At 44.1% G+C, this 14349-nt stretch overlaps 1 protein-coding gene across 1 annotated transcript in view; it reads left to right on the top strand.

The window, feature by feature from the left end:
* Positions 1 to 11879: 11879 nt before the first annotated feature.
* LOC141110508 (chemerin-like receptor 1) overlaps positions 11880 to 14349 on the top strand; it is a 50200-nt gene continuing 47730 nt past the window's right edge. The window contains exon 1 of the mRNA XM_073601890.1: positions 11880 to 12006. The gene's annotated coding sequence lies outside the window, so the exon portion shown is untranslated. The remainder of the gene's footprint in view (positions 12007 to 14349) is intronic.

Below are 14349 nucleotides of genomic sequence, written 5' to 3' on the forward strand. Positions count from 1 at the left end.
TCATAACTACAGTCTCTGACCATCTCTTGTATCATGTCTGCAGTCTCTGACCATGTCCTGTACTATGATTGCAGTCTCTGATCATCTCCTGTACTATGTCTGCAGTCTCTGACTGTCTCCTGTAATATATATGCAATCTCTGATCATCTCTTGTATTATGTCTGCAGTCTCTGATCATCTCTTGTACTATGTCTGCAGTCTCTGACCGTCTCCTGTAGTATGTCTGGGGACTCTTTCTAACAGAAGCCCTCTCTGTGTGCATCAGAGGGACTCCCCTGCAGGTCTCATTAGTGTACGCTCTTCCTGTATTTTCTTTATTGTTAAAAGATCATGGGAGGATCCCAGGGTAAAGAAGACTTCTTAGGGGAGCATCTCTGTGTTTGAGTCGTTGCCACAGAAACATTTGTAAAGCGGAGGAGTTGGTAAGATGACCACACCCATATGGGGGCGCCAGAAATATTTCTGCACCCAGGCATCTGTGACCCTAGGATCGGCCCTGATCTGACCAATTTGGACTTGACAAAAGGTTATTGGCAAATACCCCTGACTGGTAGTGCCAAAGAGAAGACTGCATTTGTGACCCTTTCAATATAAAAAAAATGCCTTTTGGGTTGCAAAATGCCCCCGCAAAATTTCAGAGGGCCATGGACAGGACCCTAAGACCTCACTGATGGTATGCAGCAGAGGACATAGTGGTACATAGCACTGACTGGGAGTCTCACTTGCCCGTGTCCAGGCTGTCCTTGATTCCCTCTTCAAAGAAGGTTTTACGGCAAATTCCAAAAAAGTGTGCCATTGGTTTAGAGGAAGCCAGGTATTTGGGCTACACTATTGGCCATGGTGTCATAAAACCTCAAGTGAATAAAATAGAAGCCATCCAGGAGTGGCCATGTCCTGCAAACAACAAGCAGGACAGGGCCTTTCTTGGGATCGCAGGGTATTATTGAAGGTTTATCCCGAATTTTGCAACTATACCTGCCCCACTGACGGACCTTATGAAAGGGAAAAACTCTGTAATGGTGAAATGGTCCCCAGTAGCAGAGGAATCATTTCAAGTCTTGAAGAAGGCTCTTTGCGCACAGCCAGTGCTGTACTTCCCCGATTTTTACAAAGATTTTTTGGTTCAGACGGATGCAGCTGATGTAGGTATCGGGGCACAGGTACACAATGGGGAAGAACACCCTGTGGTGTACTTAAGCAGAAAGTTCAATGACCATGAGAAAAAGTATGCAGTTATTGTGGGATGTCGACGCACTAAAGTACTATTTGTTAGGGCACCAGTTTGAGTTAATAACTGACCATGCTCCCCTGAAATAGATGGCCCAAAAGAAGGAGACAAATAGACATGTGAACTGGTGGTTTTTGGCTCTACAGGATTACTCCTTCACTGTAAGACACAGGCCAGGTGTTGAGATGGGGAATGTAGATGCCCTGTCCCGTCTTCACTCCTGTTGGGGCACAGGGTTAATACAAGGGGGGGATATGTAGCAGAGCATCCCAGAGAGAGCCAGGAAAAGTCCTGTTTGGGGTTTATATGTCTCCCAGGCTCCTCTCATACACGTTCAGGGATCTCTGATCCACAATCCAGTTTGGATCTTGGTCCTCTCCCCCAGGCCAGTTTGAACTCACCTGTGACAGACAGCCTTCACTTTCTGCCTGGGAAACACAGACAACACTGGTCTGTGAGAGAAAAAGGTTGGTAGTGGAGAGTTGAGTTGCATCTTGATATAGAGCAGTCATTTACCCAACAACATGCTTACAAACACATACTTGGCCAAGTTAATGGACAGGATCTGATTAACCTACCAGCATGTCTTTGCAGTGTGGGAGGAAACCAGTGTACCCGGAGGAAACCCACACAGGCACAGGGATAACATGCAAACTCCAGGCAGATGGTGTTGTGGTCAGGATTTGAACCACCGACCCTATTGCGACTAGGTGAAAGTGCTAACCACTACACCACTATGCTCAGAGGCGGCTCTAGGCTTTGTGAGGCCTTAGGCATAACTTACACATGAGGCCCCACTCATGTCCATAAGGGAAAAAATAATTCAAGCAATAAAATTGAATTGCATTAAGAGTACTGGTGTCGGGGCACTCCATCTCAGTGCAGTGTCAGTGCTCTGTCTCTCTCGGTGCTGGTGTCAGTGCTCTGTCTCTCTTGGTGCTGTACTTACATAGAGCTTCTTGAACTCGGCCTCATAGAAGAGAAGGGGCTGTGCGAAATTTCACCACCTCGGAGGTCTCATCATCCCTGTTGGGCAGCAGTAGGTTCCCTCGGACTCCTCATAGTGGAAGAGCTCCTGGTGGGAGATAGCCGCAGAGAAACCGACCATGAGCAGTGCCAGCACAGAATGAAGAGCACCTTGCCCACCATGGCTGAGGATCGGCACTGGACTGAGCTGGGACCTCCCGACCACCGCAGTGGAGCCCTGGGTGGCTGGGGATGAGGGTGGGGTAGAGTCAGTTCAGGGGGACCCAGGTTGTCAATCACAGGCAGGCACACTGGGACACTGGCAGAGGACTGAGCAGACCTGACTGTAAACCCCAGTCACATGCACACCCCCCAGTCACATTTACCCCCCAGTCACATTCGGACCCCCTGTCGCATGCACACACCTCCAGTCACATTCACACCCCGGTTGCATGCTCTAACCCCCGTCGCATATGCACACCCCCGTTGCATGTACCCCCCCAGTCACATGCACACACACCCCCAGTCACATGCACACACACCCCCAGTCACATGCACACACACCACCGTTACATACGCACACACCCTCAGTCACATGCACACACCCCCAGTTGCATGTACCCCCCCAGTCACATACGCACCCCCCATCGCATGCACACACCCCCCTAGTCACATGCACACCCCTCAGTCACATACACACACCCCCCGGTGACATGCACCCCCCCCAGTCACATACGCACCCCCATCACATGGATACCCCCCTAGTCACATGCACACACCCTCCTAGTCACATTCACACCCCCCAGTGACATGCACACACCCCCCAAGTCACATGCACACACCCCCCCAGTCACATGCACACACCCCACCGGTGACATGCACACACACACACCCCCAGTCGCATGTACCCCCCCAGTCACATGCACACACACCCCCAGTCACATGCACACTCCCCCAGTCGCATGTACCCCCCAGTCACATGCACACCCCCCAGTCACATTCACACCCCCCTGGTGACATGCACCCCCCCTGGTGACATGAACACACACCCCCAGTCACATGCACACACACCCCTAGTCACATGCACACTCCCCTAGTCGCATGTACCCCCCAGTCACATGCACACACCCCCAGTCACATTCACACCCCCCTGGTGACATGCACCCCCCCTGGTGACATGAACACCCCCCCAGTCACATGCACACACACCTCCAGTCACAGGCACACACCCCCCACTCACATTCACACCCCCCTGGTGACATGCACCCCCCCTGGTGACATGAACACACCCCCCAGTCACATGCACACACCCCCAGTCACATGTACCCCACCTGTCACATGCACATACCCCCCCAGTCACATGCATACCCCCCAAATCACATGTTCACCCCCCCTAGTGACATGCACACCCCCCAAATCACATGTTCACTTCCCCTAGTGACATGCACACCCCCCAATCACATGTTCACTCCCCCTAGTGACATGCACACCCCCCAATCACATGTTCACCCCCCTAATCACATGTTCACCCCCTAGTGACATGCACACAACCCTAGTGACATGCACACCCCCTCAATCACATGTTCAACCCCCTAATCACATGTTCACCCTCCTAGTGACATGCATACACACCCCCAGTCACATGTACCTCACACATAGTGGCTCTGTCCCCTCACAGCTCAGTCAGCGCATCCTCAGCTCAGCAGTCAGTCGTCTGCACACAGACAGGCTACAGCGAGTGAACTGGCATTAACTCCGCCTCCATCACAGAAGCCCCGCCCTGGAAGGATGGTGGACTCGTGATCCTACTGAGGTGCTAGCTGTGCCCGGCCCTTGCACAAGATATCGGCTCAAGGGATGGACAGCATTTGCTGGTGGGGCGGTGAGGGGCGGGGCAGTTGTCGGTCTCTGTGTGTGTCTCTGCCGGCTGTTCCAATGGACTTTTATTGACAGGAGTGGAGACTGGGCAGTGATCTGATGGGGCGTGGTGTTACAGAGCAGAGAGGAGGACTGTTTGTAAACTGAACGAGGCGGGCACGAAGCTCCACTGCGCTGACTGTACTAGATTGATGCAGGAGGGTAGCAGAGGCAGCTCTTTAGGCAAACTAGGCGGCGGCGAGGCCCCTGAGAGGGCGAGGCCTTAGGCCATCGCCTAATTTGCCTAATTAGAGAGCCGCCTCTGACTATGCTGCCCCTAAAAAACCTGTTAAGCTGTATCTGTGGAGGCTGACAAGCTGTAGGCTTACTCAGCCTGGTAGTTAGGGCCTGTATATATTGTGTAGTCGGTGCCGAGACACCGCTAGGTTTTTGCAGTTGTGCCATACTTTTTTCATCTTCAGATGATGGATTGAACAGTGCTCTGTGAGATGTTCAAAGTTTGGGATATACTTATATAACCTAATTCCACTTTAAACTTCTCCACAACTTTGTCCCTGACCTGTCCGTTGTGTTCCTTGGCCTTTATGATGCTGTTTGTTCGCTAAGGTTCTCTAACAAACCTCTGAGGGCTTCACAGAACAGCTGTATTTATATTCAGATTAAATTACACACAGGTGGACTGTATTTACTAATTAGGTGACTTCTGAAGGCAATCAGTTCCACTGGATTTTAGTAAGGGGTATCAGAGTAAAGGGGGCTGAATACCACACTTTTCATTTATTTATTTGTAAAAAATGTTGAAAACCATTTATCATTTTCCTGCCACGTTGTATTTGTATATATACATATATATATGGTATATATACATATATATGTGTGTATATATAAATAAATAAATAAATAAATAAATAAATAAATATATATATATATATATATATATATATATATATATATATATATATATATATATATATATATATATATATATATATATATATATATATATATATATATATATATATATATACAGTATAGATACACAGTGTATATATATATATATATATATATATATATATATATATATATATATATACATATATATATATATATACATATATATATATATATACATATATATATATATATATACATATATATATATATATATATATATATATATATATATATATATATATATATATATATATATATATATATATATATATATATATATATATACACACATATATAGTTATTTAAAGGCCTTTATTGAATTTTATATAGTAATTTACATTTATTAGTAATTTTATATTTTTACAAGCCAAAGATTATTAGATATATTATTATTATATAAGATTATTACATATGTTTTTCACAAGAAGAACATGTGATGCCACATCATATGTACATAAAAAGAGGAACGTTCATTTCCAGAAATAACAAAACTGTGTGCTAACCCTCAGAACCCTCTAAAATCTGTATAGATATTTATAAAGATTTTCTCACGATAATGGTTTTAAAATAAAATATAGAAATAAAATAAATTTTAAATAAATCTGGATGAAATTATATATAATAATCAGATTATTTAGGTTAATCTGTGATTGTCTACAGCAGTGTTTTCTCAGAATTTTTACCATGAAGGAACCCTTGAAATTATTTTAGGCTATGTGGTGATTCCCGCTAATATTAATTATACACTATATTACCAAACGTATTGGGACGCCTGCCTTTACACACACATGAACTTTAATGGCTGTAGGGTTCAATATTGAGTTGGCCCACCCTTTGCAGCTATAACAGCTTCAACTCTTCTGGGAAGGCTGTCCACAAGGTTTAGGAGTGTGTCTATGGGAATGTTCGACCATTCTTCCAGAAGTGCATTTGTGAGGTCAGGCACTGATGATGGATGAGAAGGCTTAGCTCAGAGTCTCCACTCTAATTTATCCCAAAGGTGTTTTATCGTGTTGAGGTCAGGATTCTGTGCAGGCCAGTAAAGTTCCTCCACCCCAAACTCGCTTATCCATGTCTTCATGGACCTTGCTTTGTGCACTGGTCCAAATAATTTCCAAGAGGGGGGATTATGGTGTGGGGTTGTTTTTCAGGGGTTGGGCTTGGCCCCTTACTTCTAGTGAAGGGAACTCTGAAGGCGTCAGCATACCAAGACATTTTGGACAATTTCCTTACAAAGGTTCATTTCAAAGGTTTCTTTGTTTAGAAGTTCTTTGATACAATGCAATCAGCTTTTGCCAGCCTGAGAATGGCATCGTTAGATTCACCCATCCTACGAATGCTGCCGCAGATAGCGTAGGTCTTGTACTGGCCAGTTACTCTGCCTGTTGTCATATCGACCGCTGCAACATTAAAGGGGTTGTAAAGGTTTGCGTTTTTTCACCTTAATGTATCCTATGCATTAAGGTGAAAAAACATCTGACAATACCACCCCCCCCCCCCAACCGACCCGTTTTACTTACATGAGTCCCTAAACTTGCTGCGCTCGCCCCCGATGTCCTCTTCGCCGCTCAGCCTGGCCGTTGATTGGCTAGAGTGGATGGATTGAAAGCAGCACAACCATTGGCTCACGCTGCTGTTAATCACATCCAATGACGCGGCGCACTGGGGGGCGGGGCCGAGTGATACAGTGAGCGGCTATAGCCGCCGGCTGTTTTACGGGAGCGCACCCGCAAGAACTAACCACCATGCGAGAGAGCTCGCATGAAGGTGGTTATTTCTTGCGGGGAGGAGCTGAGACAGCCGCTGAGGGACCCCGGAAGACCAGGTTCGGGGCCACTCTGTGCAAAACGAGCTGCACAGTGGAGGTAAGTATAACATGTTTCATGCTCCCAACTTTGTGGGAAGAGTTGGGGATGGCCCCTTCCTGTTCCAGCGTGACTGCACACCAGTGCACAAACGAGTTCTGTTGTTCAGGTGAGAACTTGCTTCTCTTCCCATACAAGTCAATGAGAATTCAAAAGCTGCTTGAAGTAGGTTGGGGCCTCTTTGAAGGTGGTCAATTGCAAGTCAGAATATTCCACATTTTATAGATGTGATGGTACTTCATACCTCTAAACTTTCCAAGATGAGAAAGAAGGATATCATTTAATACAGAGTATGTTGCCAAAGAACCAGCAGCTTCCATGCCTCCACTTACCTGGTCCATGAGGAGCTAATATGTCAAAAATGATTTTTTAAACCATTCAGCTTAGAAGGAGGTCAAATGCAAGTCAGAAGGAAGTTAACGGTAAGTCAAATGCACCTGTCGATGAACTGTAAATGATCTCAAAAGCATCTCAAACTGATTTCCAATATAAACTGATTAGTCTGGAAAGCAAATTGATATAAACCCTTATTCTGGTTGTGTGCTACTCTATGCCAATCTCTTTTTTTTCCCACATTTATAGAGGTGATGGTACGTCACACCTCCCAGCTGTCCGAGATGAGAAGGAGGGACGATTTAACAACTTAAAGTGGAGTTCCACCCACTTTTACAACTCTTCAGCATCCCTCACTAAACTGTCACTGTAAACAAATTGGATATTTTTTTATTTATTTCTCAGCACCTACTGTATATCTGCTGTATTCATTTTTCACTTCCTCCTCCCTGGCCACAGCCCGTAGCATCATTTCCTGTTTGCAATGCCTTCTGGGAAGGGGTGGCAACTTCCTCTGAAACTGCCGTTGCTATGGAAACCTGTCCTGAAACCTGTTACACTGCTTGTGCTGCACTGAGCATGTGCGAGATCTGCAACGATGAGATCCAGGAAGAAATACAGTCTGGCTTCAGATCCCCACACTTAAGATGGCCACGTCCTGCTGTAAGTTTATTAAATAACAAACTACTGCTATAAACTAACAAAACAGACCTTAGCTTACAGACTAACTTTACTAGAATACATTAAGCTTGTGTATTATAGGGGTATTTTTATTTAAAAAGTATAATTTTGGCCGGAACACCACTTTAAGGACTGAGCCTCTTTTTTAGATGTGTTGTTTAGAAGTTAAAAACTGTTTTTTTTTTGCTAGAAAATTACTTAGAATCCCCAAACATTATAATTTTTTTTTCTAACACCCTAGAGAATAAAATGGCGGTCGTTGCAATACTTTCTGTCACACCGTATTTGCGCAGCGGTCTTACAAGCCCACTTTTTTAATTAAAAAATAAGACAACAGTAAAGTTAGCCCAATTTGTTTTTATATTGTGAAAGATAATGTTACGCCAAGTAAATTGATACCCAACATGTCATGCTTCAAAATTGCACCCGCTCGTGGAATGAGGACAAACTTTTACCCTTAAAAATCTCCATAGGTGACAGTTAAAAAATTCTACAGGTTGCATGTTTTGTGTCACAGAGGAGGTCTAGGGCTACAATTATTGCTCTCGCTCTGCCGATCGCGGTGATACCTCACATGTGTGGTTTGAACACCGTTTTCATACGTGGGTGCTACTCACGCGTGTGTTCGCTTCTGCACGTGAGCTCGGCAGGACGGGGAGTGTTTAAAATTTTTTTTTTCTTATTTATTTTACCTTTTATTTTTTAGTTTTACACTGTTTAAAAAAAAATGTGTCACTTTTATTCCTATTACAAGGAATGTAAACATCCCTTGTAATAGAAAAAAAGCATGACAGGACCTCTTAAATATGAAATCTGGGGTCAAAAAGACCTCAGATCTCATATTTACACTAAAATGCAATAAAAAAAAATGTTGTCTGTCATTTAAAAAAAAAAATAGCCCTTTAAGAGCTATGAGCGGAAGTGACGCTTTGACGTCGCTTCCGCCCTGCAGTGTCATGGAGATGGGTGGGGGCCATCTTCCCCTCACTCCTCTCCATGCACAGCCATGGGAAGGATCCAATTGCCTCCTCCGCTGCCGATGGCTTCGGTAAGCGGCAGAGGGCTCCGGATCGCGGCGGGGGGGCCCTCTCCCGCCGCCGATAAAAGTGATCTCACGGCGAATCCACCACAGAGACCACTTTTATCTTATACCGGTCCGCCGTTACAAACACGGCGATACTAGCTAGCTGCTGCCATAACAACGATATCCGCCCTCAAAGTGAGGACTACATCGGCATGCGGCGGTCCTGAAGTGGTTAATACAAAACAGGTGCCCAAAGAACTTCCTTCTTCTATGTTGTCCAAAGCTAAAATGCCAAAAATGACTAGTTAAACCAACCAGAGCCATCACTTCCTTTACTTTATACTAGCTTTTTAAAATAACAAATACAATCATTTTAGGTGGGATAGAAGGTTTAATGTAATAAATCATTTTTTGGCAGTTAAATTGTTCATTTTTGCATAAAGGTCTATAAATCAGACCAAAAAGAAGGATGGCTGAGAAGAAAATGGGGACCGAATGATCTGACTCCTAAAGAGGGACAGTCCCTCTAAATGCAGGACATTTGGGAGATACAGCATACTGCTTAACCCTTTTACTGGCACTGAAGATGCTTTCCTACTGCTTAGAGCTTTGCTTGAGTGCTATAAAAAAAATTCCACAGTACATCACAGGTAAATCCTTTATAAGAAGCTGCCATCCTTGCCTCTGTTTAATCAGCAACTGCCATGGTGCTGCACATGTGATCAGTGATGACACCAGTCATTTGATGACTTGACAGTTTGGTTGAGAGCACAAGCAACAGCAACAGTTATCATTGATGGCATGTCTGGAATGTAACTGTTTTGGAAAACTGTTAATTTGATGGATTTACTTCAGCTTTAAGAATGACTACTTGGAAATAAAGAAAACCTGTCAAGAGAAAGAGGTAACCTGCTGGCTTCCTACTATTAATAATATATTACAGCTCAACTCTGGGCAATATTTTTTTAAAGCGAGCCACAACCAATGACTTAAATAAAACAGCAGTTCTTGCTGCAATACTCACCTCCTCTCCAGTGCTGTCTCCTACAATAATCCCATTCTGATCTTAGATGTACTCTTCTAGATGTGTCTTCTAGGTTGAATGGTGCCTAGAGTCATTCAACCCAACAGGCCAGAGACATACTGTGAATGCAGGGTGTCATAGAAAGGTTAGTATATAAGAAAGGCTTAAAATACTGCAAGATGGGGGGGGGGGGTTGTTCCAGGGGAGGATGGGGGAGCAGTGGGAGACAGGATGGGGGGGGGTGAGCCCAGAGTTTGATCTTGCAACAAGGGAAGTGTCAGAAACCATGAAATCAGCCCGAGACAGAAGTACAGTTAAATCACACTTGTTTAATAATAAAAGTAAAAAGAACAAACGTATTCAAACATAGCCACAGTTCAGTAACCGGAACAGATAGTCAGCCAAACCAGAAGTCAGAGATCAATGTAGCGAAGCATCAAGCAGGATCTGGAGCCAGAAGGGATGTCAGCAAAGCAAGTCTTAAACAGAATTGCAGGAGATAGTTTCTGTGATGTTGACCAAGGTGAAGGCAGAGACCCTCTGGACTGGACGGCTTAAGTAGGCAGGACTGACGAGCAGGATATCATCAAGTAACTGTGGAGAGATAGGAGCTGGCAATTAGCCGACAGCTGAGCGGCCAGCTCAGAGAAGGAAGGGCTGAGCCCAACCCTGACAGGAAGTCAGAACTTTCTCCAGGTTCATGAGAAAGCTTAGAGCTTCAGCATGAAAGCCAGGCCACAAGGTGACAACACTACTGTGATTTCACTGGAGAATGCACCCTATTAGAAGACATAGTAAAATAATGGATACACTGGTGAGATCAACAGGTAATACAAATATGTTACAGGAAGACTCAGAAATTAAAAAAAAACTGCTGTTAACACTTGTGGCAGGCTGGTCATTTTTGATGTTGCCAATAGTTACACTTTATGAGCATAAAAAGTACACTAAAGCTAACACAGTGGGCAACACAGTAAAAATTAGAGCACTACAAGAAAAACACAAAACAAGCATCTGAAACAAATTCTAACAACAATATATGTGTCCAGGCAGGGTGCATGATGGCAATAGGTAGGTGCAGTTGGCTGCTAACACATAAAAGTAACATTTATACCACTATCTTTAATAGTGGCCACACACATATCGATATGACCATTCAATCAAACCAAAGAGCCTCTATTTGATCGATTTGGTGAGCTTTTGATTGATGTAGACTCTGGCAAGTTGATCAGCCATGGCGGAATCTTATAGAGAGCTTATAATTGATCATACAAATATCAAACATAATAATACGGATACATTTAAAAGTATGACTGATAGATACAAATTTCAGTTACATAGTTACATTGTTACATAGTGCTCCACACATACATCACAGACTCACATCGGTCCCTACCCTACCCTTAAGGAGCCTACAATCCAAGGTCCCCAACTCACATTCATATACTTGAAACCAAATAACCTACCAGCATGTCTTTGGAGTTGATTTGAAAGTGCAGAACAATACATTTTGTGTTGCAGAGTTCGATATTTTAATTTATGTTTGTGTTTGCTCATACTTAGACTGATCGCAAATCAATACATGTATGGACACCATAGGCTGCTAACAGGTGTCGTATAGGCAGGACGTAAGTAACATACAAGGAACATTGTCAAATGGAGATGATTGAGAACAAAGTTTTCTTTACAGCATAATCTAGAAAATGTAAATTCCTCTTCTCACAAATCTCCTTTCTTGATCCTTCAAAGTGAAAGGGATGGAAGCTGGAGATAGAGTTACATGTCTTCACATACAGTGATTCTGCCAGGTACCTATAGCTCTGGACAGCCAGGAGATTGTTGGGTTAGATACATTTTTTCACTGGTACACTAATCAGGAAGATCTAAGCCCTTTAATGCTGACTGCTTTACTTCTCTAAACTTCCTTCCTTTTGCTTCTAAAACTAACCAAGAGGTGTCCTCCCTTGGCAAGCATATATTTTACTCAAAAACAGCATTGCAGACATTTTTAGAGAGTCCTGATCTGGAAGAAGCATCTCTTTACCAAAGCCAAGTAAGTAACTTATGATTCATACCTATGAGCCTTACAGCTACTTTTTTGTTTAAAATGGGTATAATAATTTTGTCGTGTATAATATATACATGTATATGCATGCAGTTAGCTTTATACCCTTGGGGGACATGCACCATTTTCTCTGCTCTCTTCCTTATGGTTTCACTACCCTCTTCTCATTCTCCTCATTCTGTCCCCAGCTCCTGCTCTGCCCTCCCATCTTTACTGTTCCACTTCTCCACTGTGTTTCCTTTTCCCTTCTTTTCTGTGATGTTGACTGGGTCCTTCTCTTCTTTACTGTTCCACAACTCCACTGTGGGCCCTTCTAATGCCTTCTCTGTGATGTAGACTGTGTTCTCTCTTTCTTACTGTTCCAATCCTTCACTGTGGCTCACTCTCCCCCCTTCTCTGTGATGTTGACTGTGTCCTACCTTCTTTACTGTTCCACTCCTCCAATGTGGCTCCCTCTCCCCCTTCCTTGTGATGTGGACTGTGTCTTCTCATCCTTATGCCCCGTACACACGGTCGGATTTTCCGATGGAAAATGTGCGATCGGAGCGTGTTGTCGGACATTCCAACCGTGTGTGGGCTCCATCAGACTTTTTCCATCGGATTTTCCGACACACAAAGTTTGAGAGCAGGCTATAAAATTTTCCGACAACAAAATCCGATCGCGTCAATTCCGACCGCGTGTGGCCAGTTCCGACGCACAAAGTGCTACGCATGTTTAGAGGAAATTCCGAGATGGAACAGCTCCGTCTGGTAAAATTGGCATTCGGAATGGATACAGCACTTTCATCACGCTGCAATGTTTTCAATAGTTTAATACAGCGCACTCTCTTCATCTTTATAATGTGAGAAGAATGAAGTAGTTTTGCTGCTCATATTCACACAGACTTCTCACAAACTTATTTCTTTATTATTTATCGTGATTCCCTCAATATATTTTGATTTGTCACATCTGACCAAATTTCTGTTTGGTTGTTTTTAAATTTTTTTTTTTTCAAGGCTGTTTTTTGTTTTTTTTGGGGTTTGTATTTTTTTCAAGGCTGTTTTTTTTTTGTTTTTCAAGGCTGTTTTTTGTTTTTTTGGGTTTGTATTATTTTCAAGGCTGTTTTTTTATTTTTGTTTTTTTGTGTTTTACTCCATAATATTTTTGTGTGTGTTTTGTGTGTCAAGTTACCACAACACCATTGATATCTTGTATTATTTAATCTCAAGGAGATTGTTTGGTGTTGGTGTCTCTTGTTAATTTCACATTGTATTTTTGAAATGTACCTGCCTCCTCACAAACAAACTGTCCTTTTTGAAGGAAAACACACATAGGCAAGTATAATTGAAACAAAAATTCCTTTATTAAGGGCTCAGAACCAAACAAAGAGGGAGGCAACGCTGGAGAAACAGCAGAAATTGGCGAAGCCTTTGACCCCCAGGGCAGACATCAATTCTTTTTCAGCAAAATTAGTGGCCTGAGGAGTCCATATGTAAGGGAGTGCAGTCTGGTCCAGAAGTCCCAGAGATCCGGAAAGCAGCAGATGACATCTGTGTCCCCAGGCTGTGGTCCTACAAGAGGCTGCATATTTTGCCAGACCAGACTGAACCCAGGGCCATCACTCTCTGGTCTTCCTTCCACGCTTCCTTCCCGGCTGTGGCTCTGGTGTTGGAGATGTGGCAGGAGGAGGAGTAGGACCTGGAGGAGGAGGAGGAGTAGGACCTGGAGGAGGAGGAGGAGGAGGAGGACCATGTGTGAGGTCACAAATGTGGGTAGCACATGTTATTTGGCCCCTCAACCCCTTATTGAGAGCTTCCAAAATTAGGAACTCACACAGGAGTCGTTGGCCCTCCTCAATCTGCATCATTTTGCAGGCGGTTATGCCAGCAAAGTCCTCCTCCACACTGTGGGGGGTTCTCAGGGCCTCTGTAGCCTTCCAAACAAGACCTATGGCAGCCTCCTCCAGGTTACTCCTCTTCCTGCCACTTTGTTTTTGAAGGTGTAGGGGAGGGACCTGGATATCAGGCAGCCTGCTTGGCCCGGCCACCTCCTGGCTGAGACTTCCCTGTGTATGAAAAAGGGACATGGTTTTAGTTTTTGCTTCATCAATCACAATCAGAAATTAGTACTCCAAACTAACATCTAGTTAACATCATTGATTGGACAACCATAAATATTTAGAGGAATGCTATACCTGGCTCAAGCTGGGCTCCTCCACATGTTGCTGCCTGGAAGGCCCAGGTTGGGCGTCAGAAGTCTCAGCTGGGGGGGGAAGGAAGCGTGGAAGGAAGAGTGGAGAGTGCTGGCCTGGGTTCAGTTTGACCTGCCAGAAAATGCAGCCTGTCATAGTA

The sequence above is a fragment of the Aquarana catesbeiana genome, linkage group LG10 (genome assembly GCF_042186555.1).
Source record: "Aquarana catesbeiana isolate 2022-GZ linkage group LG10, ASM4218655v1, whole genome shotgun sequence".
Taxonomy (NCBI): domain Eukaryota; kingdom Metazoa; phylum Chordata; class Amphibia; order Anura; family Ranidae; genus Aquarana; species Aquarana catesbeiana.